The following is a 27,982-nucleotide window of genomic DNA, read 5'->3' on the forward strand; positions in this document are numbered from 1 at the left end:
TATTTCTCTCTCTCTCTCTCTCTCTCTCTCTCTCTCTCTGAGGAGTCCAACATTATGTGAGCAGCTGTACAGTGTCCTCCACTTACAACCCAGGTAGGAGTTTAATGCCTTATATTGAGAGTACAACAACAACACACACACACACACACACACACACACACACACACACACACACACACACACACACACACACACACACACACACAGGAAAACCAGACATGTGACGTGTTCTCCATTAATGCCACACCACGGAAGAATAGCTAAAATCATAAAATGGCTTTTTATAAGGAGTGTACTGAGTTCTTATGAGTATACTCAATTCTTAAAGAGTATACTGAGTTCTATGTGACTGCCACCTCTTCTTGAGCTTGTTCCTTCTATATAATCATGCAGTAAGGGCAAGATAATGAGAAATGTTCCACCTGTTCTTTAGGTAGCTAGCACAGCAAAATTACTTTCCATTTAGAAAAATATATAATGTTAGCTTAGCATACTGCCTTGATAGATCAAGCCACTATATGACAAAAAACCCTCAGGCGGTTTATGTCTATATTATCTGGTTTTGAGGTAAATTTAGACTCAACAGCCAATCAGAAAACTCCTTTAGGACCAACTGCGGATGCTAATTCAACAGCCAAAACAGCGCTTATGAGGACCAGCTAGAAAAGTCCAATGCCAACATCATACAATACGCAAAAGACGGGTCAGTGTGTCCCTAGATGGGTCAGTGTGTCTCTAGCTTAAGGCAACTTTGTCAGGCCAATAAAAATGCCTACAGAAGTGGGGATATGGCACTGTGCAAGCAGACCAGGAACTCACTGACAAAGAAGATCAGCGTGTCTAAAAGAAGCTACTCTGAAAAACTGAAAAACACTTTCAACAAACCACCCATCAGTGTAGAGAGGACTGCAAGACATCACAAATTACAGAACCCCCCCCCCCCCCCCCCACCCAAAAGTGAGGCAAACAAAAAACTACCTGATGTCCTGAATGTCATCTACTGCAGGTTTGAGAGGGACAAATTCACACCCCTCATCCACTCCAGCCCCATCACACCTTCTGCACTCCTTCCAACATTCAGACTGCACTCAAGGTAAGTGGACAGCATGTGTGCCAGCGCTTACGAAGATAGAAGACCAAGAAAGTACTGCTTCCAGAGAGTGTCTCATCCCCCTGTCTTAAAGCCTGTGCCGACCGACATTTTCCAGTCTTCACACATACATACAGCAGATCCCAGGAGCTGTTTGTGAAGTTCCCTGCTGCTTCACAATCCTCCTCCTAATAATAATAATTAATAATAATGTTTTATTTATATATCTCATTTCTCATACTGAAGGTCACTTTACATAATTCATAAAACATGCTAAATGAGACAGTCAAAAAACCCAAAACAGTGCAGAAAATAAACAAAATGGAAATTTATAGAAAGGTAAAAACAGAGAAAACAGAGTTTTGAGTTTTAATGGCAAACATTTTAAGCAGACCACTACTGGCTGACCCTGTAGTCATGGAGGTCTTTGACTGGTGTTGGCTCACCTGAAGAACATCACAGGACACCTGCTGAACACTCCTGCAGTTTACCTACTGGGCAAACAGGTCAGTGGATGTCACAGTCAACATGGGACTGCACTGCTTCCTACAGCACCTTGAACACCCAGGGACATACGCAAGGATCAGGTTTGTGGACTTCAGCATGGCATTCAACAGCATCATTCCATAAAGCCTCTCCTCAAATTTCTGCCATCTCACTGTATCCTCTGCCATCTGGCAGTGGATCAGCGGCTACGTGACAGACAGGAAACAGCAGGTGAGGCTGGGCTAAGTCACTTTTGGTATGCGGATAGTCAGCTCTGCCGCTCCCCAGGGGTTTGTCCTCTCCTCACTACTTTTCTCTCGCTACACCAATGACTGCACTTCCACGCACCCAGCTGTTAAATTCCTGAAGTTTGCAGATGACACTAGTCATCGGTCATCAGAACCGATCCGAGATTGAGACGAGTCAGCGTGGCAGATTGAATAGATGGTGCTGTGGTGCACACTCAAGATTACAGAGATGACACCCTTCAAACCTGACACCCCCCCCCCCGCAACAGCACTGTGACAAACGTGGAGACCTTCAAGTTTCTGGGAACTACCATTTGAAATACCTGAAATGTGAAACCCACATCAACACCATCCTTAAAAAGGGCCCACAGAGGATATACTTCCTGTGACAACCGAGAAAGTACAGTCTACCGCAGGAGTTGCTGAGTCAGTTCTAAACTGCTGCCATTGAACCCATCCTGTGCATATCAATCGCAGTCTGGTTTAGAGCAGAGAGTACATGCTACAGGAACAGACTCGAGTGAACAGTAAGGACCAGTCCGGAACACAAGAACAGACTCCAGTGAACAGTAAGGAGAGCAGATAAGATCTTCAGTGCTCCCATGCACTCTACGTGGTAGAAGTGGGGCTTGAACCAGCAACCTTCCAAATTGAAATCAAATACCTTAACCACTGAGGTACATACTGCATCTCTACATATAACTCCATTTCCTATAAAAAACAAAAACAACCATTTGAAACAGAAGCAATATATTTTGTGAGTAATGATAAAAAAAAAAGCTAAAACTTGACCAGGACTTCTGCAGGAAAGACAAGAATTGTACCACTGAACCACCAACACTTGGCCGAAAGGTCATCTGACCAGCAGAGTTCACTGCCAAATCACCAGGAGCAGGCGTGATCAATTTGAAAAAGCAGTGTGTTCCTCTTTTTTCTTTCACTTTCTGTCTTTGAAAATGCATCATCTGCTGGTGTTTGTACTACTATACTGTAAAGAGGACATAAGCACATCCTATGGAAGATCTGATGAAGTTGCTGGTGCTATCTTCTCTCTCTCAGCTGTTACGACTCTTGGCTGTAAGTCACACAGGAAATGTGCATCGTCCACTCATTTCTCATGTTTCATTAGCCCGTGGCCCAGTGTGTGCTCGGTCAGGCCTGGAGCAATCCCTAATGAACCTTCCCCTCCTCCGGCTCCTAGCCCTGCCTCTACCCTCCCAACAAGCTTCCCTCTGTTGCTCTATTAGGTTAGCGTGCAGTGACGCAGGCTTCTGCACAGATGCATTTGCCAGGTGGGAACCTAGAGAGGGTAAGTGGCCTGGGCTTGGCTGAGGATGTTTGGCCTCGCCCCCTTCATCTACCGCAAGACTGGAGCTAAATGGAGTGGGTGCTGAAAGCTGCTCAGGCAGCTGTTTTGTCTTGCCCGAATCACAGCAAATCACTGCTCAGCGGAGTGAGACGCATCCATCGTCTAGACCAGAGTCTGCTCACCCATGCTGAACTCCTGGATGGCGTTTCTGAGCTAATCTGTTGTGCGGCCTGGAGGGTAATACCTGGCACTCTGGGTACAGAGACCGGCAGCACCAGTCGGTCGTGGAAGCCAGGTGTTGGAGCTCAGCTGTTTGTCTCATCCTATCAGATTGTCTGCTCAGCTGTGACCAGCGCATGGCAGAGGCTGGAAACAAGACAACGGATGGAGAGAGAGGAATAATGTGCAATTTTATCAAAAACTATGATAAATCAAGATAATATCTGAGAAATGCAAAGAGAGACTAATATCATGCTGTGGTTTGAAAAAAAATACTTTATTAATTTTGCTGTTTGTTGTATTTAATATGAATTTGTAAATAAATGTCCTGCTCAATTACTCATTTTAGAGTTTTATGATTTTAGCTATTCTTGTCTGGTGTGGCAATAATGGAGCACACATCACATGACTGTTTTTCCTGTGTGTGTGTTGTTGTACTCTCAAAATAAAAAGGCATTAAACTCCTGCCTGGGTTGTAAGTGAAGGACACTGCACAGCATCTTTAACCCAAACGTATTCAGGAACAGCAGCACACAGAAAACAACAGTCACACCCGCACCACTGGGCTGCATTTAACCTGAGGGGAACCACAGCAGACATCACATGGAGGACACATTTGAGAAGGAGACGTTCTTTAGGATGTGTTCTGGACTTGTTCTGATTCAGCTGTAGGGCCCCCTGTGTGATCACAAATTGCCTACACTGTGTTAGAAAATGTTCATGTGATCATCAGGAGTCAGGTTTCAGGTGTTCTGCATTCTACCCTTACTACATGACACCCCTCCTTCATATCTTCTTATAGCATAAAAATTTATTTCTATAACTCCTTCCCAACCTCCATATTCTTACATTTGTATTCAGATCGTTTTCCTGTTCCGTCAACAAATTATTTAGGATGTTTTGTGGAATTCTTCTGATATAGCTGCAGGGTCTGGTGTAACCTGACAGAGAGAGAGAGAGAGAGAGACAGAGAGAGAGAGAGAGAGAGAGAGAGAGAGAGAGAGAGAGAGTGAGAGGGAGAAAGAGAGAGAGAGAGCACACTGCACTAATTAATCAGAACCAGTCACCAGTCAAGTGCCAACATCTGCTGCAATCAGGATGGTGCTGTTCTTCAGCTGAAGAGCTGCTCTCAGGACTCATCACACAGTTGGTGTGACAGGATCTCCAGTCTCTCCATCTCTCTCCAATAAAAAGGAGAGAAAAGTGGTGACCAGTGCAAAGTGCAGAGCTAGCTTGGGTGAGGGAGAGTTGGGTGTGTAATGGTCCACTATTGGTCCACACAAGCATAGGTTGAAGGACATATGGAGCTCTACAATGTGTATGACTTAGTCTTAGTAAACACAGAAGCCAATCCTTGAGGTTAATAAACTTTTACTACTTCTATTTCCACTTTCTAAATGGTTTGAATTGCCACTTTACTTGCTATATCAGTAATTACGTGTTATCAATAATGTAATAATCTCATCTATTAACATCTGTAATAGTTATTAAAAGGTTCAAATTATTATTCATGTCCTAGAATAGTGAAGCATATTAAAATGTCCTTTTTAATGTACTTTTCAATGCGCAGACTAGTAATCATCATAGGATGGTTTATCTCTCGACATTTTATTGATGTCTTGAGATATTAACTTTTTGTTGTCTTCTTTAGCTGTTTTATCCAGGATCTTTGACTGCTGTGTGGGTTGGCTGGGCCTAATCGTGCTATGAACTGAGTAATGTCAGAATTTGCCATCCGGTGCTTCTTTAGTGAGTAAATCAGTACTGAAAAGAGAACTATAAGAACTAGACAGTATTACTTTTGAGTATTGTTACACTGTTTATTTCACAAAGTATTGCATCTATATCTATAGGCTGTTTAAGATGTGATGTATCTACAGTAAGTTAAAGGGAAGGGTCACTGAACGTTAATTTTTGCATGATACCTCGTATGTCAGTTGCTTTGAGGCACAGTGTTGAACTGGAATGCTGTTTGGTAGTCAGTTTGTTGGTGAAGACCTGCTGATGAGACATCTGTAGCCCGAAGGCAGAGAATTGCCTTGATATATGTCTCATTATATTTTTGGCCAGAAACATAAGTTTTGTATGCTTTGAGTCAATAAAACTGCCATTTCTTACTTGTAATATGCCTACCTGCCTTACGCATGATTGTTTATGTGTGTTAGTTTTGTTCCCAAGCCCTTATGGCATGCTAGTGATGTAAGTTATGGAAGATATGCACAGGTCCTATTAGGTATGATGCCTATAATACCTGCACTTGTCCCAGTTCCACAAAGGGAGGAAGCATGTGACCAGTATTCTGTGATGGACATGGAATAAAGGCCAGGCCTATAGTGGGTTTCCCCAGGGAGAAAAACCAGGGCTGAAGTTCTATCCAGCCTCATCCAGAGTCTGCTTGTGGAGCTCATTTACAGCCATGTGCTCAAATCCTCTCAGCAGAAAAAAAAGCAACCTACACCTGTGACTGAATATAATTTGAGGATAGGGGATGGTGCACAAGGATCCAAAAATGGTAACTTTCCAAGAGGGGAGCTTGAAGAGGCAACCTTCGGCCTACTAGGCAAGCACCTTAGCCGCTGAGCTACATGTGCCACAGGTGCAATATGGACCTTAAAGTAAGTGAGCCTGATACTCTGCTCTTCTGTTCCACACCTTCCCCTTTTTCTCCGGGTCCAGTATTACGTTTTTACGTGTGATGAATGTGCACGGCAGTTTAAGCAAATTCAAGACATTTAAGAAGGTGCTGAAAAATGATATGAGGCCATATTTTATGCAAGTTATAGTGTAAGCTGTGTCCTCAGAGGCATGATAGGTATATGTGATGTGATCAGCTCTTCTTGGAGATGGTACAGTACTGCAGTCTTATTAAGATGCTGTGGCTCCTCCCTTTTGGAGCATTGAGAGAGCGATGGAGAGAGGAGGGGTGAGAGAAGGTGAGAGAGAGAGAGAGAGAGAGAGGGAAGTAGAGATGGTGACAGGGGGGAAGGAGAGAGAGAGGGAGAGAGAACCTTCCAATTAAAGTCTTCAGCCACGGCCACATCGAGGCGAGCGCACTTGAGAAATATGATTCAGCAGATTTACAGCTTCATTTTAAGACCCCCCCTTAACGAGGAGCTGGCCTGTTCAATCAATCCCCAATCAATACCAATCTGCAGCCAGTGCTGCGGGGTAGTCTTGCGGCGTCCCGCGGGAGCCCGCTTGTTGGGGTAATAAAGGAGGCGGGCTGAGGAGAAGATCGGATAATGCTGCACTGTGCCTTGAAGATACTCTGAGCCAAAAAATAAAGCCAGGCTTTGTTGTGGAATTCTCCTCTCCCAGCTAGAGGTTCCTGAGCAGAAGGGCCTGGACACCAGCCAAGATGCATGGAAACAGGCAAACCTGTCTTGCATCAGCATAAGGGGTGGGGGAAAGGTGTTCCAGAGAGAAACGCTCAGGTGTACCCGAGAGAACCGCTCAGGTGTTGAATTTATCTCTGATTTTCTGCTTCAATAGTGCAATGCCCAGAGTAACCAGCTCCTTTCTTATGTTCATAGAGAGAATACTCTCCGAGAACATGAATACAACAAAAGGTTTTAAAAGGTCACGTGACTCACGTGGGGTCGGGATTAGAAGCCACACATTAGGTCTCAAACATAGGCTGAAGTGGTGCTACGTGAGGCACACTGGTCCTGTGAGTAAATGAATCAGAATAGCTACCTAATGAAGAGTGTCTCCACTCCACTGCTCATGTGTGAACCCTCTAATCAACTCTGGCTGGTGGTAATACTCCCACAGGGTCACGTGACCCAAAACACAGTGCCCTTTTTTTTTTTTTTAGGTATATTTGCAGTTTAATTTGTGTGTGTGTGTGTTTTATTTAGACAGCAGAGGAAACCAAGTCAAGCAACCAGTGTGGACATCCTGCACTGTTCACAGTGGATCAGCAGTCATGTTAGAGTATTGCATTCATGTCCACCCAGTGGCCCTTTTAGAATTAATGGGCTTCATTTCTCCACCGTACGGACAAGTGATGCCGACAGCCGAAAAATGGGGGATAAAACGTGGATGAGTGTTAGCCACGCTTATAGGGAGGTTTCTGAGGGACCATCCTTGTTATGTTAGCATCATTTCTGTGTGAATAAGTGTGTGTGCAGTCCCTGGAGAGAGAGCAGAGGTTTGGACTTTGTGCCTTATAATTGCTGGTTAACAGTGTGAAAGGCCTTTCACACACACACATGCACATATGCACACCCACACGCACACAAATTATGCGTGAGCAGACTACAGAGTTTCTGTTGTATTGGACAGAGTAAGAGTAGGACTACAGATCTCGGTGTGTGTGTGTGTGTGTGTGTGTGTGTGTGTGTGTGTGTGCGTGCACGCACACACATGAATGCTCTTATTTAGGTCTTTGTGGGGACTAAATGTGAGAGTTGACATTTTGGGGACATTTAGCTTTAATTTGAAAAACTAGGAGCACTATGATTTACTCATGGTTCCAGAGGTTAGAGTTAAAGTTAAAGTTAAATGTAGACACAGTCTTCCTGAGCTACAAACGTGCACAGCCAACGGAAAGACCCCAGAAAGTAATACAAAGAGACAGACACTTGAGGAAGAGACAAACATCAAAGAGCTGCTGCTTCTGAGGTGTTTTAGCTCTGTGTGCAGGAAGACGTCTGTCCTCAGGATGAATAATTACAGATGGGGGAGTTTTGTCTGCGTGGTGTGAGAGGGAGAGAAAAGGCTCATTACTGTGTAGAAGTAAACACACACACACAGAGAGAGAGAGAGAGAGAGAGAGAGAGAGAGAGAGAGAGAGAGAGAGAGAGAGAGAGAGAGAGACACTGGGCAGCTATAAAATGGGAATGGATGAGAGTTGTCAGGGAAACCTGATGATCGGGGCTAATATGATGCGATATAACTGATGAACTCTGAATTGTCCCACTTTCAACTCCCTCCACGCCAGCAGCTCTGGGATCCCCGCAGCACAGAATGTCAACAGTGTGTGATTTACACTCCATCGCAACCCTCGCTAACACTCCCCCCATCCCACTCACACCCTGTCCTGGGAGCGGAAGAGAGAAAAAGTGGGAGGATGTATGGAAGAGAAGTCTCCGGGTCCGGGGTGTAAGTCATTTTTCTTTATGGCCTTGTCATTTCTTGTGTCTTTCCCTAATCAGACCGTTCTCCTCCCCTACTCTCTCGCTCTCTCTTTTCCTCTGTAGTCTATAGTCCCAGTAACAGCTCCCCTGGACTAAAAGGATTTGCCCCAATTACAGGCAGTTACATGACAATAGAGAGGAATGAGTCGCTCGCACCGTTCTGCTTCGTCCAACAGAGGGTTACACAACAACCCACCAGGGTCAGGGCTCTGCCATTTCGATCTATTAAATAACTGCATTGTTTTTTTTTTTTTGTTGTTTTTTTTTCCTGCAGTGAAAAATGATTCAATAGTGTACAATGAGATGGAATGTAGCAGCTGTGCCATAATGAAAAATTAAATGTGTACAGTAAGAACTCCAAGTATAGTTTCATTTATCAAAAAGGAGTTCCGTATTTTTTTGCTCGGGACGGTCGCGCATTGCGGGTCTGGGCGCGTTAGCGACGTCTATTCTTACTGTAATGCGAAATATGAAGGGCTGTCCTTTTCTCTTAATGATTGATCAGGCGGCCTGTGATATCTTCCTGGAAGCCAATCAAACAACCTTGTCCTCCACAGCTTATCATAGATCTGCACATTGACATTTGTCTCCGAAAAACAACGTAACATTATCGTTCCAATTACCGCGCAGTCCGCTGGCTGTGCCAGACCGCTGTTCATGTCTCGCTGCTGTCTCCGTGAGACGAGCACTTTTGTGTTTGTGAAAGTCTTTTGGGTCGTATAACAGCCACTGCTATGTGATTTGAACAAATCCCAGAATGGCACCAGTGTTTGAATTCAGCAATAAATTAATGAGAACAGACAGTTAATCGCGATGATATTTTTATTGTTTTGTTTTCTTTTTGGCTCACTGTTCAGCTTGTTTCAGTGGCTCTCATGCCAAACATTTACCAGTATCATTCAGAGAAAATAAAAAAAAAACAAAATAAAACAATTTTTGACTATTTTTTGAAGCATCATCTTTTTGGTGGCGACTGAAAAGGTCAGTTTTGTTATCAGCTGGAGCGATGGAGTAAACAAAGTTTTGATGTTAAAATCTCAGTCAGAAGTGCTCGTCCCCTTCATCTCGGGTTATTGTGCAGCACTCCATGAAGCGGAAAGACAGCGATGCAGGAACTGCAAATGTTTATGATGATGAATATCAGATGTTCCTGGTAGCACCTTCATTACAGCGAAAGAATTGTCTCCCTGTGGAACCCTCTTTCAAGCCTTGGTGAATAGGGACCTATTTGAATGTCACACCCATTACAAAATGAACCTTGACTGTAGGATAAGACCTACAATGAGATAAAGGTGATTATTTGAAGGGTATTCTTAGATTCTTGTCTTTTCAGAGAAAAAGAAAAAAACAGGTTAGAAGAGGCTATGATGTCCTATAATATTTTTTACAGCTATTAAAGGCAGTCAAGGGTAAAATGCCTCTTCAGATAGAATCCCGTTGTTGAAAGGTTTTACTCTACGCTTTCACTCTGTGTACAGGCCAGACACGTTGCAGTCTGATCATTTAGTTCATGGGTAAAACCTCCCTTCCCTTTGTGTACCTGTTTGCAGATGTAAATCATATAATAAGAATACTAAGTTAAATTTGACAGTTTATACCCATTTTGCAAAACAGTTCCCTGGAGTCTTAATTCAATGCCTCTGACATGCTTAGATCAAAAATATCACAAGGACCAAGCACCACAGCAACCTTCAAACCCTGTGAAAATAGCCCTGCCCCGAACAGCTGGTTTGAGAGCCTGTTCCTTTAGATGATAATGAGCCACTGCTGGACAGTTGGTATCGATCCCTCATTTAGGAAAGGTTTTGTCGTCAGTCCTGCGTTGTACTGACTCAGGTTTGAAAAGCAGGCAGACACGATTTGCACTGGCATGTGCAGCCAGCAAAACGAGCAGTTGCCATGCTTTGCTGTGACGTAACGCCTGAGGCTTCAGCGCTTGCGAGAAATAAATGTGCGGTTCTCAAACCACGGGTGGAGATGGGAGGGGGGCCATATCATTCTAATAAGTAAGCAGGGGAGACAAATCTGAATGCCTTGTTGACACCCATGTTTTCTGGAAGCACCACACAAAGACTGTTTCACAGTTTGTGGGTTAGTAGACACTCCACATAGCCAAATGGTTATATTCAAGCTCTGAAAAGTGATTTTTGTCATACTATGTTCCCTTTAAGTGCTGCGTTCTTAGCACTGCTTGTCAAAGATATGCATTTGATGTGCTATATGGCTCTACAGTAGCATGTGTTTCCGTGAGCCACCTCATGGTCTCTCCAAGTTCATTTAGGCTTACTGTTCTTACTGAACTTGCCTTCTGTCGAATTATATGTATGCCAATTGTGTCTGATATTGTTTCAGAGAGAGAGTTCACTTTATAGTCTACACAGGCGTGACCTGTAGGAAATGAAGGTTTCTGAAGAATAAAATTAATATAACTTGAGAAGAAATTATGTATTCCCTCAATAACTGGCTTAAATGCAGTTAGGCAGCATGTTTTGAAATTCCTGTAGGTTGGAAAATTTAGTTATTTCACTGCTCTGTCTCTCAAATGAATGAAAATGAACGTCAGATTGGGACTGAGCTTGTGCTGAAGCTGAGCCTGAATGCAGTCTGTTCTGCCTTATTGTTAAACTTACACACCTTCAGTGTTCTAACTGTGTCCTATATGTCTGTTCATGGCGATGCGATGATATTCACTATTTTTTTTTTTTTTTGCTTTTACCATGTCAGAAAGCATTAATAAAAGCATAGTGTGCATTACTCAGGAACTGAAAACTGAATCTGAGCAAAGCAGTTTGCTCTGACACATCACCACAGGCATGAGTGGACCATTTAAAAAAAGAACTCTGCTTTCTCCATCTATCTCTCTCTCTCTCTCTCTCTCTCTCTCTCTCTCTCTCTCTCTCTCTCGCTCCCTCTCCCTCTTTAAAAACGGGTCACATCCATAGGGGTGTGTGTGGGTCCACTACTCCATCACTGGGTCATTACCCTCTAAAATCACTAGTTATACCTGTGAAGTTGAGATTCATAGAGACTCCCTGAGTCTTGTGTCCAACACCAAACACTGTCACCAGAAGCGACATGTTCAGCTGGACACAACAAAGGATTATCATTTTGAGGGCATTAAACTTTATAGCTTTTCCTCTGTTGTGCACATCATTACTGAGACATTCTATAATAACAGCATCGCTTTTGGAAAGACAGCGTAGACAGCCTAATGGATACAGGATTCATGACTTCATATAACTCTAACTTGGATGAATGATCAAACAACGCTCTCAAGCTTTCTCTCTAGGAGAAACAACAGCTGTGTTGTGTCTTCTCACCTAGCCTCAGAAACTTAATCTGACACAGAGGCATGCGTGCCCACACACACACACACACACACACACACACACACACACACACACACACACACACACACACACACACACACACACACACGCAGTCTCTCTCTCTCTCTCTCTCTCCCTCAGTTGACATAACCATTGTTTACAGCTTGTGTGGGTTAATTATGTGTTTTATAGGGCATTTACAGGCTCAGGCGATGGATGTCACTGTATCCTTCTCACCTCCAAAAGGTCTTGGCAGGAGACTAAACTACTGTAACTCCAAACATGGACCTCTATGCATGTCTCTCTCTCTCTCTCTCTCTCTCTCTCTCTCTCTCACACACACACACACACACACACACACACACACACACTGCCAGACCTTGTTTTTATGAGCATCATCACAATAGCAATCAGTGCCTTATCCTTGAGAAGCTGAGAAGCTCTTATAGACTGGCATGTAGGTCCCTGTGCTGCTGCTTGCGTACACACACTTCACCTTGTAGCTCTGGTTCTGTAACTGTAAAGGATGCTGCCCACCACCTCAAGCACATGCTTTTGACATATACTCGATTATACACCTCATTTGATCCGCATGACTGAACTGAAGAAGCGTAGGGTGGAATGCACTTCCTGCAGCACCTGCTCAAGGATTGCAGGTCTGTCTGCAGCTTCTGCACCCTGTCAGTCCGACCCCTGAATACCATGCGTGTTCTGTGAACTGTGACTCACGGAGTACTGCACTGGAACACTTTTAAATGTCACTCTTTTGTCTCTAATCTGATTCTTCTCAGGTCAATAACCATTAATGACACTTTATACTGGCTCTACATGTACCTACACACTCATGCTTAAATACAGGCCCTCTTATGTTTACTGAAATGTCTTATTGTTTTTATGTAATTGCCATGTTTAATGTCATGTAAATGCTCAGACCCCCCACCCCATTGTACTGTGTGACCCCACCAGTTAAATCACATTTTTTAGCACTGTGTATGTCATACATGAATGCATGTATCTTATCCCTGGCTCCAGGAGAGACCCTATTTCACTGTGTACTGCGCACTGTATATAACTGCGATGACAACAGAGATCAAGCCCTTGTTTTCCCTGAGAAAGTGTATGATCGCAACCTTTCCTGACATGTTTGATGTTTTCCTCTGCATCGATGGTCTGTTGGAGATCTGGTCTGGAGGCCTTTACTCTGGCTGTGAATCTGCCCCTCTGGAACAACAGCTGTGCACTGAAAAGTGCCATTTTGGAAAACACATTCATTGAGGGGACTGCAGCAGCCAAGCCAGTATGCTCTTTGTGTCAGTATTAGGAATTAGGAAGTGCTCTGGTTCTCCTCTGTGTTTAACGGATCAGGTGTCAACCCTTAAATTATAGAGCAACACAAGGGCAAAACATATTATTGTGTCTGTATTATGTTTTGTGTTTGTCCTGTGCTTTGAAATTTTCATCCTTATGTAGGTGTTGCAATTTTCCAAAATTAATACTGTGTCTGTGTGAGTGTGTGTGTGTGTGTGTGTGTGTGGTGACATTTATTTAGTTCCTTTGTGGGGACCATTGTCTCCACATGGAATGGCAGGTCCCAAAGGAGCCCAAAGATTTTCCTTTAGGTTGTTTAGGGTTAGACGTAGGTTAGCATTATTTAGCAGCAATGCAAGTTCAAGTTATGAAGGTGTCTGCCAGACTGGGACAGTGTTCTGAGTGTGTGTGTGTGTGTGTGTGTGTGTGTGTGTGTGTGTGTGTACGTGTATGCTGGCTCACTCAGTTGCATGGAGGTTATTGTTCTGATTTCTCAGCTGTTTACAATTATTTCCTTCAGGGTGTTTGGGGTATACAAAGATAAAGGCCTTGTGTATGACTCACAAAAGCTCTGTTCCTCTACCATTCCCTCATTAATTAAGTCTCTCTCTCTCTCTCTCTCTCTCTCTCTCTCTCTCTCTCTCTCTCTCTCGCTCTTGCTCTCTCTCTCTCTCTCTCTCTCTCTCTCTCTCTCTCTCTCTCTCTCTCTCTCTCTCTCTCTCTCTAGCAGATGGCCAGTCTGCCTTTTACTTCAGTTGCCGTGGCACTAGAGGTGACTGAGGAGGAGGAGGAGCTTCTTACACTCCAGGTGGAGGTTGGTACCTAAGCTCATTTACATAATGTTATCATGGTTGCTGTGCAACAGCTCCTGCAGATGACAGGGATGGGAAGACAAATGTGACCGTAAATATATCCAGAATTTTCTCTTAGCCTCCTTACTGACAAGACCGGATCATTTTAATGCTGTGGCCATGCATTTATTTCACAGCTTGGTGTAACACATCAGAAACTAATGGAACACACTGCATGCTTTTTTATTGGCTTAAGGTCTCTGTTAGTGCATGCCTCCTGTGAGAGACATGTATCTAGAACACAAAATGCCAAAAAAATAACAGTGGGTAACCAAATTTGAACTTTTTTTGGTTCACAAACTAAAATACATGTACATTGTACTTTTAACATTGAATTCGAATTTGTTTTTAGAATGTTTCTATTATTTATCTTTTTAAAGACAAGGCAATTAAGTTTTACATTAAGTATATATTACATATTCACAGATAAAACTATTATTACACTAAAAATATGTACTTACTTTTAAAAGTTTAGTTTTAAAACATACAGTGTATGGGTTTGCCTCTACTTGGCGTCAGGAACATCCCTCTTCAGTGTCCAGCAGTAGTCTGCCAACATAGAGGGGGGCTCCACGTTCCTCTGTACCACTTTTCCATACTGTGCATAATGACACGTGATTGTATTGGGACAAAAAAAACCAAACAAACAAACAAAAAAAAAACAGTTTACAGAAACATATTTGGATATGCAAAAATGCATAATAAACAGATATTTTTTGCATGAGTCAAAGTCACAATCACTTTAGAAAAGTGTCCCCTCGCTCTTCTAGTACCTAGAGATCAAAAGGTGACTACAGGGAAATCAAATCAGGTTATATTCAAATTTTGACAGGGTGATGCAGATCATTTTGCATAAGCACATAATAAATTAGTGAATATTCATAAGATCAGGAGTAACATTTGCCACTGTAACATTTGATGTGTGACTAGAACACTCAACACACTTTTCTTTTACTCTTCTGTGTGAATGTCTGCGTTCAAGTGAACCTGCACATCAGTCAAGACTGTTTTTTAATATATTACCTCAACCTAAAGATTTCTGCTGCATTGCATTTTCACCTGTCTGGTGTCACGGTTGGAGATTCATGCTCAAGGACATGACAAATCCTGCTTCTGGAAAAAGATGTGCCTTCACAAAGTTTGGATCCACTGCGAACCCAATTTTCAGACTTGTACTTTCCGTACACCGCAAAGAAATTTTGCAATATAATATATATTTTCCTCCATATAACGTGGATGAGGCAGGTTATTGTATAGTAAAGGCTTGACAGAATCAATTTGCGTTCTCTATATGACATATTATGAAGCATAATGTACCACTGGATCTCTACCTCACATTGTTCTTATTAGAGATGCAGTGAAGTTGAAGCTCACATTACTACTCTGTACAGGAGGTGGTTGTGTGTGTCCCTGTTTGACACCCCCCCAAATCCACTGAACATTCTTTTCCCATCACCTCTGTTTTCCCTCAGACACTCACATACTACACCTTCAAAACACCATCTGTATTGTTAGACGTCTTTTAAAACAGGAAAAAGTGCAACTCTTTATTTAGTTGGATTATTATTTTTTTTTTTACTGTTTTAGCACTTGCATCTGGACATGATTGATGTGTAGGTGTTTGAAGAGTATAGGTAACATATGTGAGGAAATCTGGATTCATTTACAGGATTTTGCTAAATTCTGAGCTCGATAATGACTTTAGCCGCACTGTTTTGTCTGGGGTTCTGTGTCCTGACTCATGTCATCTCTCTTCCACAGCAAAGCGTTGGGTACAAGTACAGTTCAAGCCTCAAGTGGGTTATTTTTTGTTTGTTTGTTGTTTTATTTTACATAAGTACATGAAGTAGGTTAAAAAGATGAGAGGGGGCTTAAACCCCCTAGTGGATAAGATTTTGTGCTCTTAGCCAAAAGGTTGTGGGTTTAAATCCCAGTTCTGCCATGCTGCCACTGTTGGGCCCTTGAGCAAGGCCCTTAACTCTTTCTGCTCCAGGGGTGTGGTACAATGGCTGATCCTGTGCTCTGAACTCAGCTCACAAAGAAGTTGGGACAAGTGTAGAGAAGCATTTAATTGTACTTGTATATGACCAAACTAAGGGCATTCCATTTGGTCTAGATCTTAATCTTACTCAAGATCTCACTTCACAAGGGCAAAAAAAAAAAAAAAAATCAAGTTTAATTAAATGGCACTGAACTCCTTACAAGTGTTTATCGGTGGTTAATAGAGGTTATCACTCTTTATATCGATTTGATTTAAAGTTACATTACTTGTAATTAACTTGAAGTAAGCCAGCTTGCTCCATGAGTGTACTGCTGGTGGACTGGAGAACTGCAGCTTCATTTCTACATGTACATTTACACAACAATATGCCCTACACTCAAACAGTTTGCCCTACATCTGACCAGTTTGCCTTACAGTTAAACATTTTGCCCTACACTCAGTTTGCCTTTACATCTGAGAGTGCAGCTGGAAAGTTAGTACTTTCATTAACAGCAGCAGACATCACCTGAAATTATGTGCCAGTTTGCTGGCTGAGATTGCTTTCTTAATTGTTTTTTGTTGAACTGGTTCTGTGCTCTACAACACACACACACACACACACACACACACACACACACACACAAAGATTTTACATGCAAAACAAATACTTCAGGCATCAGCCTTCAGACTACAACATTTCTGCTTTACTGAGCAGAAATAAGCAAATTCTGGTGTAGTGTTGTCCTGAGCTCTTACCAACGGGTTTCTCTCTTCTTAACATCGATTTCTGACTTTTGTCGTTCTCCTGTTTTGAGAGTTTGTCCTACATCAGCCATTCCTCCCTGATTAGTGATGGCTCTCTCACTCTGTTAAAGCATGCCTTAGGGGAATAAGGCACAGATAAATATTATATTTCATCCACCATTGTCCTTGTGGTCAACAGCCATAGGCTCATCACATCTCGACCCTATTTCTCCTTCTCTGTACACTTTATCTGAATAAGGAATGGCGGATCAGTGCAGGCCACGTAAGAGAGCACATACCAGACAGTTTTAAATACATTTTGTTTCGATTTAAACACAACACAAGCGAATAAGAACTTATCTCAAGAGTCCAACACACCGCTATATTTTAGCTTAATTGTTTTCTATACATGATTAACGACTGCAGCAGGGCTTAAGAAAACAGGACAAAAAAAGAGGTCATAGTCTTCCCTCCAGCTTTTTAATTGTTCGCGTCTGAATGACCCTGCAGCGTTATGAAACAAGAGGTGAGTCATCAGCATAAATCATCGCCTTCGCGTTCGTCATAAAGCTGATGACACTGCAACTCCGGGCGTCTGCGCGCTCGCACCTCACCCAGCGCGTCGCTGATCGATCGCGGGACGCCTCCTTCCTAATGCTTTTCAACGGGAGAAACTAATCGCTTCCATATCTGACGTTTTAATGCACTGTATTTGTATCCACTGGGCGGGGGAATGCGCAACGCGGCACGGAGATAAAGGATATCTAAGACAGCTGTGAGTAATGCCAGCCGGTGACAGACGCTCGTGCACGTGGATGTGCACGTGCGCAACTACTCCGAAGCTAGGACACAACAAACCCAAGCCTCTCTTCAGGACAGTCAGCCACAATCCAGATCTCATGTATCGGCGTATACACCGATATACATGTATCGGTGTATCGGCACGTCAGCCAGTTCAATCTCAGGCTTACTGTCCCCTAAGCACATGTTTTTCATAGGCAGGTTCACCAAGCACTGAGTTATACTGATTCCTTGTCATAAATTCCATATCTGCCTTTTCCTGGTTTATGCCTGTTGCATGTTCATTGGTCTTAATTCCAGCTGTTATGGCTATTTAAATCAGTTAAGTGGAACCTGATTTGTTCTGGCCATCTTAACTAGAACGTGATTGGCTGGAATGAAATAAGTAGCTTGTGTAAAAGCTATTGGTCATTACATATACTTCTCATGGGCAACAAGAATGCAAGAAAGAATGCAACAAGAAATTGAAGTATTTGCGTTTGGAAAAATGTTCATGGCTGAGCATAGAACTGTGGTGAAGCTGTGGCAGCATACAGAAAGTGTTAATTAAAACAGGTAAAAAATAAGAATTTTTTTATTTCCATAATTTTAAAAGTTTTGTAGCAGAGTAAAAGTTATGTAGGCTATGAGAGATTTTTCTTTTTTAAGGCATTAAAACATTTCCCCTGATATCTTAAAAGATTTGCTGATTCTCATTTGGACTGCAGTCATTCAAGGTTAAGCTGGCTGACACCTTGTCTAATCACAAATCCATTCAGGTGTTTAGATGGGTCTTTCACCTCGAGCACATCGCAGTGAAATGGAGCCAACAGAAGAGTGGTCCTCTCTGAATGGTCAGCTTTTTTTCTAACAATTGCTTTATTGCATTGTGGAGGCTACACTTACAGAACACTTCCTCCCGCAGAGCAGCCGAGATTCCTCATGTAAGCAGACAACAGCCTTGTACATGCGTAGCAAGGCAGGGTGCACACCGTTGGCTCCAACTCAGAGATTCACGTACTTCCTGGAAGTCAAACCTGGACCTCCTGCATGGTGTGCCAGACCGGTGAAGCTCCAGTGCTGGTTTGTTAGATGTTTCGACCCCTCTAGCTGTGAGGGAGCCCCAGGAACAGAAGCAATGAGCAGGTGTGAGAAGGTCACACACTCATGTTTCTGCAGTCAAGCTGAGGTTCCTTGAACTATTGTGACTGTTCAGCATGGCAAAGGCTTTCTGTTTCAGCTGTCTAATATTAAACGGTGTTCTGTGATGGCCAATCTCTTTATCTCTATATTTCATTCATTTTATTCTTTCTCTCCATCTCGCTCTCTCTCTTTCTCTGTTTCTTAGTCCCTCATTCCCAGAGCAAATTCATTTCACTTCTCTGTAGATAGATTTGCCACCTTTCATTTACCGAATCTGTCTGTTTTTCTGATTTCAGGATATTGTTCCAAAGTTTTGCTACATTGAGTTTTGAATAGCTGTGTCCTCTATTTGTATTCCAAATCCAGTAACTTAATCTGATGAATATTCAGGGACTGAACATCTGGACTCTTTCTTTGCATATTTGTGCATCCTTATGGCTATATGGCATTGTGCTTTGACAGAACTCAAGAAAGTACTGAACTCAATTGCTACTGTTTGCTGTGCTTGTCACACAGCTGATTTCTAACACTTTTCATCTCTGTTGAAAATCTCTCCAAGATCAGTGGCCCATGAACAGTTTGTATGAGGCTGTCATAAATAGCCCATATGATGCATTCATTTCTTTTGGAGCTTAACTGAACTCGGATCAGAACAGAGGTCAGATCATCTCGAGGGAGTTTTACAGGGCACTAATGATTCAGACTGTTTCTGAATCAGCAGGCAGGGGAAGTTAAAACTTTGCAATGATTTACTTTTCAGTCTGAGCTGTCAAGGTTAGTCCCTTGCAGTCTTGGGGAGTTTTTCTCCACCTGTGGTGTGCTTCCTGGGGCATTTTTAAAGCTCTTTTCTGACAGTGCCAGTTGTGAAAAGTGCTATGTAAGAACATTTTGATTGATTAAAAACAACAATATATTCTTAATGGTGAATCGTTGCAGGTGTTCTTAAGAGGATGTTCTTGGTAGTATGCGAGTGCGCAGAATTCAAATATGCAGTCTGAAAAATGCAAGTGGGGTGCAATGCAGACACAGTCGTCCAGTGCAGAAATAGTCTTCTAGTGCAGATGGAGTGTTAATGTGGAACAGGTAGAATCCACAGTCTCATCAAGACAGTTCAGTATTAAAAATTATGTTCAGTCCAAGCGTGGAAACTCCAGCAGCAAATAGGATTTTGGTGACAGATATACTGTGTATATCTCTTCTCAGTTAGACTTATTGTTATTCTCAAACTTTTCTGAGTAAAATTGTAGATTACATAATTAATTTACACATTTTCTCCTCTATGTCCAAAAGTTTGACCCGTAATCTTCATCTGAAATATTCCATATGTGCAAAAGAGCCAGACCATTTGGCAACATCTGGCTATCAGAAACTCTGGTTTATGCTATTATAAAACTATTTGAATCATGTTGTCCTAGACCAGTTTGCCCTCTGCAGTGTGGAATTTGATCATACATCAGCTTTACACACTTATTCCCCTCACTCCAGGACCTCTGCAGATCTATACCATAGAGCCTGCTTTTTGTAGATCTATACCATAGAGCGCTGTGCATCCTGGCCTGCTTTCTGCAGATCTGTACCATAGAGTGCTGTGCATCCTGGCATGCTCTCTACTGATCTTGCACTTGTCCTACTAAGGCAGATCTGTAGGTGCTGGACTTGTGTTGGAATTTCTTCAGGTATGAGGTAAGGGAAGATGTGATTCACTGGACTGAACAGACCAGGCCCCAAGATGTGAAGTTCCACCAAACGTGCAGGCAAGACTGAATAGCCACTCTTAGCCTATTGGTGATGCAGTTTGACACGCGACCGTGTATATGAACAGGGTGAGGTGAGTAATACAAATAGTTAGGCGATACTGAGAAGAGGAAGTCAATAGCTTTTCATTTACATATAGTTTTTATGAGGTAAGAAGTGAAGAACAACCTTGGTTACAAATGTTAATGTTCAGTTTGTCTTTCACTGGATAAGGCAGACCACTCTCCACAATTTCTGTAATATAGCTTACATAAGGCTATTCACTGTAATGTCATTTTACATAAGGTTATTGCACACTGTACTGCTCTTTTCTGAATCCCCTGTCGCCATGGGTCTTTTATACAGTCCGCGCTACTGCCGCTAGATCTTGGCTGCTGATAAACCTTTGCATCATCATTCGCATCGTCTCCATTTTATTTCATTGTTAAGTTGTTGCGTGTAATCAGAGAGTACCTGAGAGAGAGCCATTAGCAGATGGAGGTCAATAGTGTTGCAGTGCAAGGGTCATAAACACGGCATCAATCACTCCATTAACAGTCCTGCGCCATCTCTGGTCTCCGTGTCTATCGTAATGATGTGCCAGAGCTTGATAAGACTGGGTATTACGACACATTCGTGCATTCAGTCGTACGGTTAATGACCACAGTGGGCTAAACCATTATCTGTAATCACTCAGGAAGTCTCATATGTGCGTCATTAATGGAAGACCTGTGCCTGCTTTACGAGGGTGACATAAGTAGGATCATAAATGTGAGATCAGTGACAGGTCTGTTGCAAATGTTACCTGTTCTCAGCGACACCTCACAAGGCAGCATCACGCACAGTTCAGTGTCACGCCGGCTGTTGAGCAGTCATCGAGCTAATGCTAGATGAAACAGGAATGAAGGGTTATAGCTCAGGCAGCTCCTGTGCTGCTGCATCCTAGTGCGCACATGAGAAATAACATGCTATTGGATTGTGTCTGCAAACTCACACAGCCAGAATTGGGCATATAGCATGTTCTCCATGTCTACAGAGTGGTAGTGTCTTTATGCGATAATGTGTTTGGGAGGAGGGATATTGTTAATGCATTTAAGTATATACCAAAACATGCATACATAAAATAATTCCTGTCTCTGTAAGGTATGGAGGTGCAAGGCAGGATGCATTTGGATAAGCAACATTTATTGGGAACAAATCCAAAATTGTCCATGGCCAAAGAAACAAGAGACATAGAAACAAAACTAGAACACATGTTTTGACACATGAGCAAAATGAAACCAAGAATGTGAAACTAAACATGGTGTGCAGAACAAGAAATTCATGGCAAGAGGTTCACACCACATGAAACCAGAAGAGACATTCCAGCAACAATGATGAGCAACACGGACAGGAAAACACGATGTAAAAATACACAAGGAAGTCAAGTTAAAACAAGACATAGGTGGAATCAACACAGAGCAGGCAAAAAGTCATGACAAACAAGAGCAGAGACAAGGACCAAAACAGAACAAAACCACATGGTAACATCACCACAAAAACAAGATAAAGCAAATCATGGCACTAGTGCCATGGGAACCGCAGTGCCAGAGAGGGAAACCATCTCACTTTTCCAGTGTGTAGTGAAATCTTTTTTTTTTCCCTGAAATTCAGGCCTCTGCAAGAGGGTTTCAGGGTTTGGCACGGTATTTTCACTGTTCCGAGGATTGTGCTCTTCTGGACTGAGATTCATGTGGTCATTCCTGAGATCTACTGGAGCCACTCCTCTAGATTAGGGATCACAGCCCCGAGTTCCCCACATGGACAACCTTTGTGTTACCCTTCCACATTCTCTCCATTTCTTCTTTCAGTTTTTGTTATTTTTAATATATATATATATATAAAACTTTCTTTAGATGTTTCCATCCCTTGGGACTGCCAAATCTACTACCATTGCTGTTTTCTGCATCTTATCTACAAATGCAAAACAGAGAGAGTGAAAGTACCTTCATTCTGTTTACTTAGTTCTGTGTTTAGTTATGCAAACCTTTATTATTTTGGTTACTTTTCAGCTCTGATTATCATTGTGTGGTTGATGCAGACTGGAGGGGGGACCTAGATAACTTGAACCATGCTGGCATCGTTTATAAAGTAATGCAGTTGTGTTCTTAGTGTTAATGTGAACTATTCTGTTTTAAATTATTATTGCTCTATTTGTGTCTTGTGCTGAATATAATGAAACCCATTTCTGTATAATATTCATAAAGCAATGCAGTTAATGCATCCTGTCTTTGTTTTCATTCAATATTTTATATCACTTTCCATCTTTCAGGGGTGTAACAATATCGCAGTTTCTGGTTGGTTCGCCAATATCACTCTAGATCTCGAGATCCCACAGGATCTTAGACTTGTTCTTCTCCAACACACTTTCTGCTTCCTCCTTTTGGAGTTGGGGGGAGATGAGCTCAAAGCCCCTGGCTATGTTCCTGCATATGATCCCTGGTTTGATCCATTCGGTTGTGTCTCTCGGAGTATGCTTCCATCGTCTTGCATACTAGCGTAGTCTGCCATGCCATCTCCTTTGCTTCCATGGTGACCATGTTCCCCATCTGAGACTGTCGTCAGCCCATCCTTGGGGACCACTGCTTGGACATGTTCATCGATGTGTAATGTCTCACCCTGGATCCTACATTTACATCTACATTTATGGCATTTAGCAGATGCTGTTATCCAGAGAGACTTACAAAGGTACTTTAGTTGCCTACTCAGAGAAATATCCTTAACTAGCACAAATAGTCCAAAATAACCTTAATGCTTAACACTTTGTAGGCTCCATGTATTATGAGAAGTTTTCTGGTCTTGACATCTGCAGTTTCCAGTTTTTCTCTTTGCCAGCTTATTGTACCTGCTGGGTATCTGATGACTGGCAGGGCATACATGTTTATGGCTTTGATCTTGTTGTTCTCACTCAGTAGACTTTACCTTACCCTGTAGAGGTACTTGAATGTTACGATCCTTATCATTTATGCCTCATGGCTCCTGTGTGATTAGGGAATCTCCAGATGTGTTGCTGTTTTCCAAGTTTGTTATATGGCCTTGTGGAAGTTCAGTTCTCGCCGTCCTGATCAATTTCCCTCTTTTCACTATCAGCTGACCTCAGTTTTGCAGCCTGAATGACGTTCTTATGTCCTTGCTGTAGATCCTTGTTGGGTGGAACAGTGACTCAGTGTCCCGTTCTGTCTTGGCGTATAGCTTGATGGCATCCATGTGAAGCAGGAGGCTGATGGTAGTTCCACTCCTGAATCTGTACCAGTATCTGGATGATCTGGCTGAGAAGATTCAGGCCTGTGCAGAAGAGCAGTTGGCTTTAAGTGTTGTCCTCCAGTGTTCCACTGAGTCCTGAATGGTCTTTATTTGGAGCTCAGTTTTCATGTAATCAGATGTATGGTATTGAGTCATACGCTTTCTTGTAGGCAATCCAGGCAATGCTTAGGTTGGTCTGTCTGGTCTAGGAATCTCGATGGATGGCTCTACCTGTCAGTTGGTGGTGCTTTGAGTCTCTGGTGTTGTTACTAATGCCCATCTGAACAGTGTGCATGTACTTGCACATATATTCATTGTGCTTGGCGGCTGGTGTTCATCGCGGGAGATTCCATGCTGTGGACAGGCAGGTTACTGGTCAGTAGTTAGATGGAGTTTATGATCAACTACACAGCCCACTGTGAATTGTAAATGAAAACAATAGCTGATGTTACATTTCATTTGATTTTAGACATCTTTGTTGTACCCTAGGGGCTGATATATACTCATCTTTGGTGTGCCCTATAGGGGCTGATATATTCTCATCTTTGGTGTGCCCTATAGGGGCTGATATATACTCATCTTTGGTGTGCCCTATAGGGGCTGATATATTCTCATCTTTGGTGTGCCCTATAGGGGCTGATATATACTCATCTTTGGTGTGCCCTATAGGGGCTGATATATTCTCATCTTTGGTGTGCCCTATAGGGGCTGATATATACTCATCTTTGGTGTGCCCTATAGGGGCTGATATATTCTCATCTTTGGTGTGCCCTATAGGGGCTGATATATACTCATCTTTGGTGTGCCCTATAGGGTCTGATATATACTCATCTTTGGTGTGCCCTATAGGGTCTGATATATACTCATCTTTGGTGTGCCCTATAGGGGCTGATATATTCTCATGCTTATTCTTTCTTCACTTTCACATGCATTTACTTCTCTTCAGTTGTCACTTGTACTTCCACCTCTCTTCCTGTGTCAGAGTAAATTACACTCACAAGACAGTAAAACACATTAGGAGGTACTAGGACCCCTGCCATGTTTGTCCGGCAGATTAATAGTCTAAGGCTTCAGCTTTCTTTTGTAGGGGTTTTAGAGTCCAAACCCTGGAGGGGGGGACTGCCAGTGAAGAGCTCCTCCTCTGAAGTGCTGTTACTCATCAGGAGACTCTCGGTCAACTGTGATTACTTTCTTGCTGGCTCGCTTGCATGAAAAGGTCTTGGGGGAAGCGAAAGGCAAAATTATAAACCCTCAAGTTAGCATTTTACTGACAGAGTTTATTGTAGCGATGCTGTGACAGTCTGTGAATTTTGCTGACTCAGACTAGTAAGCTTTGATTTTAATAATGTTACGAGGAAGAGGGCTCTGGTACACGTGATGCAGTGGTGACATTTTTACTGTGAGAACCTTGCAGCATTTCAACCAGTGTTGTTGTTGCTGTTGTTGTGTAAACCTGTAAGTGGCCTCCCGGTCCATCCTCGGATTGTGCTGCTTAGAGCTAGCAGATGTCTATAACACAGTTTAACATCCAGGAATGCATTGGCACTCTCCCCTGCAGACGTTAAAAGATATTTTATTGGGTGAAGCAGCTGCCCAAAGATAAACTTAGTTCCACAGCTATAACATTTTTCTTGCTATAAATTCAACTCCTGTTGTACCTCCTCTGATATATGATATTGTTTCTTCTATTAAGACTTCCGCTTCTTTCTTAATAATAACTCTGCTGATGTAGTTCATTTCAGCCTTCTAATCAATAGCTTCCCTCCCAAAGAGGACAAAAAAATAAAACACAAAATCAATATTAAATTTGGAAACATTTTGATGATGGGTGATGTAACCCTGCCCCACCCTTGCTTTAGCTGCTGACAGCTTATAGCTGGGGTTCGTAATACACATCCATGTGGGGGGCTTGTAACCGCAAGCAGACTGAGAGATATTCCTAACCTTGTGACTCGGGAAAGACGAGAGTTTTCGTCAGGCATAGGAGATATGAGAGAGGGAGTTTATCGCTCTTGTCGCTGTTGAAGACTATGGACTGCTTCAATAATAGGATAGTTTTTTCTCCCACTCTGTTTTTCCTCTCTGCAGTTAAGCGAGAAGCTCTCTGTGACAGCTTACTGAAAGCATACTGAAACCATTGGAACGGAGTTAGTTCTGTATTTACACAGTGCAGTAAGGTTTCTATGCTGGGTGTGCCTCAAGTCCTTAGCAACACTCTGGACTCTTGTATCTCAGAATGGGGTGAGACCTATAGACTCGAAACCAGTAGCTGAAATGTTATTTCATACATATTTCAAATCAATGGAACAAGCTGAAAAGAACGGTACCAAAATTATTCTTTTACTCTAATGACACACACAAAAAAGTTTCCAGGTTGTTCTGACTTCTACACATGGGCATATCTTCACAACAAGAGGAACTAAGATCTGACGACACTTAGAATATGATAGGCCTAGCTTTTTTTTGCAGTTACCCCTTTATCTATAAGGTGATTGGTTCTTTTTATCGAAGGCGGGTCTTCCTGTGCTTCAGCCACCCTGTTGAGCATTATGAGGTTTTCCATTCATTCTTTAGTCAGTGGCTGGTCTCATCATATTATAATGTCTCTGGTGTGCCTGCAGTACTGACTGCTGGACTACAGACGACTGGACTACAGACGACTGGACTACAGACGACTGGACCACAGACGATGATGGAGGACGACGGGAAAGTTGCAGAGCATCTTAGTGAAGACATTATGATGTTCATGAGAAGACCTTAGGGACCTATCTACAAGTGTTCATGAGAAGTCACTCCATCCATTTGCGTGTTGGCTCCTTTGTTTATGCTTGTTTATTTACTCATCCTTTTATCCATTCATTCATAATTATGTTGAACTGCATAAAAACTGCACTTAATGATATTCCAAGATGTGGTATTGTTGATGTGAAAGTTCCAGTCTATATCAATAACAAATTCCAGTCTGTTCAATCCTATTCCTGGATTGTTTGGTTTTCTGAAATTATAGACTCAGAATCAAGATTAGAATGACAGGAATTCCTTAAACTTTTGTGGAATCATTAAGCACTGTCAGCCTTTCCTATCACTGTGTACACCCATGTGTGCCTGTCAGCGCTGTAGTTTTACAGGAGAGCTAGCTACCACTGTCATGACTAACAGGCGAAACATGGAGCGGAGCTGTAGCTAGCCAGTCAAAAAGAAGGACGCATGGATAAAGCGTTCCTGACACATCTTGCACTCAGCCACGGAGCGATCCGACAGAAGTGATTTAGCCTGCTCCCTGCTCTCACTCTCTCTTCTTTGGCTTCACTCAGCTCTGATCAGTTCCACCACCTCTTTCTCTGTGTCAGGCCTAGTCCGAAAGAACCCCTCCCACAACACACACACACACACACACATAAATGCTTGGGCTGATGTGTTTTCCCATGATGCTGGCTGGAGAGTGAGTAAATATGCCAGCCGCCTTAGAGCAAACAGGCTGACAGCTTGAGACAGACTCGGTCTGATTGTACTATGCCCTTCTGCTCAGACAACTCCAGCCCTATGCAGACATACACAGATTTGGATGGGTTTTCCGCTTTTTAATTAAGCATAAAATCCAGTAATGTTTGGTCCAGTGTGTAGAAAAAAAAGACTCCTTACATATTAATAAAGCAAAGTGACCCCTCAGACAAACAAACAGCAAAAAAGTGCATTTGTTTTTTTTTACCAGAGCAGAGCAAAGCAGAGCCTTTTAGTAATGCAGACCAATACAGAAGACTAAACAGTCCAGCCACCACGAGAAGCAGAACAGAATAAATGAATACATCCATCGACAATGAATCCATCGCATGTCTCTGAATGTCTCAGATAAATAAGATGGATTATAGTAACTTAACAAGATATTTTGATTTTTCATAACATTCATTCAGTTAATAAATGGATTTAATTACCATATTTGTGATTATTTTTATGATTAGTGGGTTATATAACATTGCCACGTGTTTGTCATTTTGGTTCAAGTCCATGTCTTTCTTTTGTTCTCCAGTTCTGTGGCAGCCATGGGGTGAGACATGTCTGACATCCTCTGGACTTTGCGGAGCTGTGTTGTTGGGAGGCGTTATCAGCTTGGAATACAGGGACATTATAAGGGAGCAGTGGGAAAAACACACAACGCTCCAGGTCCTTTAAAACGACTTTGGGTCCTTTAGTCATCGTGCTGCCACAGATGAGTCATTAAATCTAATACATCTCACAACTTGGAAGCTCAAACCCTTGACTTCTCCATGCATAATCCCTGGTAGGTTTAGGACAAAAAAATAAGACTCCCGCTTTTGAGCCTCTCACGCCACTTGCCT

At 42.5% G+C, this 27,982-nt stretch overlaps 1 long non-coding RNA gene across 2 annotated transcripts; it reads left to right on the plus strand.

Moving 5' to 3' along the window:
- The first annotated feature begins 8,303 nt into the window (after window positions 1-8,303).
- LOC113581886 lies at window positions 8,304-27,517 on the plus strand. Of its 2 annotated transcripts, none has more exons than XR_003411108.2 (3): window positions 8,304-8,458; window positions 13,858-13,944; window positions 26,267-27,517. It is a non-coding gene; the product is annotated as an uncharacterized LOC113581886 (long non-coding RNA). The 2 variants fall into 2 exon arrangements; XR_003411109.2 differs by having other exon boundaries at window positions 13,861-13,944.
- The last annotated feature ends 465 nt before the right edge of the window (window positions 27,518-27,982 follow it).

The sequence above is a fragment of the Electrophorus electricus genome, chromosome 11 (assembly GCF_013358815.1).
Source record: "Electrophorus electricus isolate fEleEle1 chromosome 11, fEleEle1.pri, whole genome shotgun sequence".
Classification (NCBI taxonomy): Eukaryota; Metazoa; Chordata; class Actinopteri; order Gymnotiformes; family Gymnotidae; genus Electrophorus; species Electrophorus electricus.